Raw genomic sequence first — 5018 nt, 5'->3', positions numbered from 1 at the left:
TTTGTTAATAGTACTCAAAGCCGGGACTATAAAATAAAATTCTTTATTAAAAATAAACACCCTGAAGACAACACCACCTGGAAACACAAGAGTGGTAGGACTCCTATTAAAATAGAAACATCAGCTTGCCCTGTGGAGAAGTCTTCAGAGCCTGAGAGGCTGGGAGGACGACCAGAACAAGATGCCCTTCCCTCCTACCTGTCATGTCTGCCCACGCCCCAGCTTAGCCCCTCTGCAAACAATCTGTGTGGTGTGTGGTGAGCAGTTTGGCTTGCTAGCCACAGGAACATGGGAAGGTAAACAGTGGGAAATCAGGCCAGAAATACAGAATGAGAAAGACTATACAAGGCTTTGAATCCATACTAAGTCAGTGTTTTCCAAACATGAGCATTCATTAAATACAGAGGTTCATCCTGGAGATTGTGATTTAGTAAATCTGGGGAGGGGAGTAAAGGGGAGGGGAAGGGGTAGGGGAGTGGGGAAGGAAGATGCTCTGTGATTATCACTTATGACCTTCTTCAAACAGGTTCCACCCCTTTTAAAAAGTCTCCCCCACCCCAAGTAATTTTGATATTTATCCAAGTTTAAGAAATAATGATTCATGGGGTACCTGGGTGGGTCAGTTGGTTAAGCGGCTCAGGTCATGATCTCATGGTTTGTGAGATGGAGCCCCAAATCAGGCTCTGCGCTGACAGTGCGGAGGCTGCTTGGGATTCTCTCTTTCCCTCTCTCTTTCCCCCTCCCCCACTCACGTGCACACCCTCTCCCTCTTTCCCTTTCTCTCTCTCTCTCTCCACCCCACCTCAAAATAAATAAATAAACATTTTTAGGGACACCTGGATGGCTTGGTCTGTTAAGTATCCGACTTCAGCTCAGGTCATGATCTCGTGGTTCACGAATTCAAGCCCTGAGTCGAGCTCTGTGATGATAGCTCAGATCCTGGAGCCTGTTTCAGATTCTACATCTCCTTCTCTCTCTGCCCCTCCCCTGCTCACGTTCTGTCTCTCTCAAAAATAAATAAATACTTAAAATTTTTAAAAATAAATAAACATTTTTTTAAAAAAGAATGATTTATGATCTTGAATTCACTAAGACTTTTCAATATCCAGGTATCAAATTCCAAAACATCGGTGAAGAGAAAAATCCTTTGAATAGTGGCAGGTCAGAGTTACACAAACCCAGTAAAAGTTGCAGCCAAGTAAGAATGACGCTGGGAACCTGTCGCTTTCATATGAAACTCAACGGTTTTTAAGGCTTTTTGCTACTGCCAAGAACCACCAAATTAAGAGGAAGCCATGAATATACGTGTCACTAGTGGCTTTTAAGTATCAGAACATTGCCAAAATAAACAGCAAGGGTCCTTTGATATTCATATTTCTTGGGGATCAAATGTGTGCACTCCAAGCCATATCTACCTCCTCTGAGACACTGAGAGGATAAAAATTAAGATGATTCAAGGCCTTTTCTTCTCAACTTCAGAAGAGCACAGTGCGCTCTCTCTCTGTCTCTCTCTCTCTCTCTATATATAGCACTGGCACACCTAGGAAATGATTATATTTGAACAGCACACTGAATAAACTGTAGGGGATTTGGGAGCCTCTGCATAGATATGGTGGAAAAAATTCATTACATTTTCCTTACATCAAATAATTTGAAAATATAAATAAAATATAGAGTTTCAAATGCAGTATTGTGGTGGGCAGAGAACGTGCCATTCCAACTCCTCTTCATGGAGAGACTTGGCTCAGGGATTGTCCCACCTTGCCCAGGGACACACCGACAGGGGCAGTTCATATCTAATGGGCAACCAGGCAGGATCTAAGGATCCAACCATAGTGGCCCAATAGGGAACAAGTCCGAGAGGGGCTTGACTGCTCCAGAGCTGCCTGGAGATGGGGTGGCCCAGACTTTGACTGCCTCACAAAGCAGTGTCCTCTGCCCAATCCTGCTCTGGCCTCATTCTCTTCATAGGTGTGGATCCTTAATAAATACCCGGACCTACAAATTCCCTTTCAGCCTCTGTTCTTGAGGAACCGTCAAATGACAAAGATAAAGAATAATTTTATTTAATAACAAGTTTGATGTCCTTTATTCAAGGGAAAACAATCCATGGATGGGGAGAGTACAGTGCCTCACAAGCAGTGAAACATCTTCCCAAGGGATCTGGGGCAAGAGAAAGTTTTTGTAGCACTTTCCTTCAGATAAACCCCCAGAAATGGAATTGTCGAATCATATGGTAGTGCTATTTTAAATTCTTTGGGGAACCTCCACACTGTTTTCTACAGTGGCTGCACCAACTTACATTCCCACCAGTGCACAGTGTTCCTTTTTCTCCACATCCTCACCAACACTTGTCGTATTGTCTTTTTCATACGAGCCATTCTGACACATGTGAGTTGATATCTCATTTTGGTTTTGCTTTGGTTTGGTTTACTGCAGCACTTTATTTTCCTCACATAAGACACATTGCTGGGGCCTAAAGTTCTCACATGACAGTAGAAAACCAAAATTTGCTGTCATCTCCTAAAGAATTGAGAATTGCGTGCGCGCGCGCACACACACACACACACACACACACACACACCACCTTACATAAATTAAAAGGATGACTAAATTTACAAGGTGTAAATGCAAACTGTTTCTTGACTCAAGGCAAGCAACAACCCATGGTGTTTTGGGGGGAAAACATTAGCTAAGAAAAAAAAAATGGATCTGAAGGCTTAGACCTTTCCAACCCTATCAGATCAGCATGGCAGAAATGACAACTGGTTCAGGACTCTCACCAGCCTCTACAGAAATACTGGAATAGGCAGCTTTTATACAGTAATAACCCGCACAGATCAAGAATCTCATGGTCTGGTAGACTCTCATGAAGCCAATGGATTCCTCTCCCATAAACATGCTCTCATCTCAGCCCTGACGTGATCAAGCAGCATGTACTAAGGTTTTAAGCCAAAGATATACACGGGGTACTAACTGTACAAATGGAACAGTTAACTTGAATACAAGGTCAAAAATAGAAACAAATTCTAACAATCCAGTGTTAGTTTCATATACACACTTCAAGGACATATTTCTTTTCCAAGGCTTATTCCAGCTTCACGAGGCTAGCATGAGGTGTATATACATTTGGCAGGGAAATTTTACATTCCTGAATTATTTGGATGCATCTGGAAATTATTTGGAAACATTTGATGCATGCAGCAAATGCCATGCATCTGCTTGAAGTCCATTTAGAAGTATTTGTGGAGAACAATGGCAGGGTCTACCTCCTCATATTTCTGCTTATTGATCCACATCCACTGGAGGGTGGACACTGAGGCTAGGATGGAACCCCCATCCACGCTGGGTACTTAACTATGTTCAGGAGGAGTGATGCTTTTGATCTACATTGTGCTGTGGGGCCAGGGCCATGATGTCCTTCCATATCCTGTCAGTGATCCAGGATACATGGTGATCCCACCAGACAGCACCTTGTATGAGTACAGTGTGTCCTCATCATACTTCACAGTGGAAGTTGGAGGTGGTCCCATGGATGCCACAGGATTCCATAGCCAGGAAAAAGGGCTAAAAGAGCACCTCTGGATACCAGAACTGCTTGTGGCCAATGGTGATCACCTGACTATTGGGCAGCTCATAACTCTTCTCCAGAGAAGAGGAGGATGCAGCAGTGACCCCATCTCCTGCTCGGAGACATAGCAGACCTCCATGATGTCATTCAGGATTTCTTACTCAGCCAGTCTGGTGAAGCTGCAGGCATGCTACATGAGGATCTTCATGAGATAGTCTTTCAGGTCTCAGCCAGCCAGGACCAGGTACAGGATGCTATGGGGCAGGGCACAGCCCTCATAGATGGGTACTGTGTGAGTGACCTGGCCCCCAGACTCCATAACAACACCAGTGGTATAGCCAGAGGTATACAGGGACAACATGACCTGATGTTCATGTACATAGGCAGAGTGTAGCAGGTCTAAATGTGATTTGAATCATCTCTCAGTTGGCGTTGACATTCAGGGGGGCCTCAGTCAGCAGCCTTGGGTGCTTCTGCAGTTGTAGAAGGTGTGGTGCCAGATCTTCTCTATGTTGTCTCAGTTGGTGATGATGCCATGCTTGATGGGGTAACTTAAAGGTCAGGATGCCACTCTTGCTCTAGGCCTCATCACCCAAGTGGTCCTTCTGCCCCATGCTCACAATGATGCCCTGGTTTCAGGGGTGCCCAACAGTAGACAGGAACATGGCTTGGGCGAGGGTGGGGGTATCATCCCCCAGCAAAGCCAGCTTTGCACATGCCAGAGCTTCTGGTGGAGGTGGTGGGCCCCAGGGTGCCGTGAAGCAGGCATTGTGGTTTTGATTTGCATTTCCCTGATGATTAGTGATATTGAGCACTGTACATTTTCATATACCGGTTGGCCATCTGTACGTCTTCTTTGAATAAATGTTATTCAGATCCATCCATTTTTAACCTGATTTTTTGTTTTTCTCTTTTTTGCTATTGGGTTGTAGAAGTTCTTTATATATTTAAAAAATTAACCTTTCCTCAGAAAATTTGCAAATATTTTTCTCCCATTCAGGAGTTGCCTTTTCATTTTTGTTGATGGTTTCCCTTGCTATGCAGAAGCTTTTCAGTTTGATGTAGTCTCACTTGTTTATTTTTGCAAATAATTCTTACTAAATAATTGAAAATAATGATGAAGCTCTTATTTATAGACTGCACACATATCACTAGAGCTATCACCATGTAGCTCAATTCAATGTTACTAAAAGTGAATAGCCACTTCACCCAAGACAGAGGTATCTGATATGAAATCAGAGGTTCAAGGCTGCCTCCCATGGCTGTGCTAGTCAGAAGACCTTACCCCTGACCTACTGTGCCCTCTTCAGGCTCATGAAACACAAACACCTTTAGCAACTTTGGATCTAGCAATTTTAGTAGCCCCCTTCTTGGCAGTGATCAGAGTATCAGAATGGAACAGGAAATGCCCAATTCTGCCCATCATCCTTGCCCATCACCTGATTTA

The 5018-nt window shown here is 43.9% G+C and overlaps 1 pseudogene; it reads right to left on the bottom strand.

The window, feature by feature from the left end:
- Positions 1–3233: 3233 nt before the first annotated feature.
- On the bottom strand, positions 3234–4288 carry LOC125150687 (actin, cytoplasmic 2-like; annotated as a pseudogene).
- Positions 4289–5018: the final 730 nt, after the last annotated feature.

The sequence above is a fragment of the Prionailurus viverrinus genome, chromosome D4 (assembly GCF_022837055.1).
Source record: "Prionailurus viverrinus isolate Anna chromosome D4, UM_Priviv_1.0, whole genome shotgun sequence".
NCBI lineage: Eukaryota > Metazoa > Chordata > Mammalia > Carnivora > Felidae > Prionailurus > Prionailurus viverrinus.
This window is presented reverse-complemented; position numbering and strand designations above follow the sequence as displayed.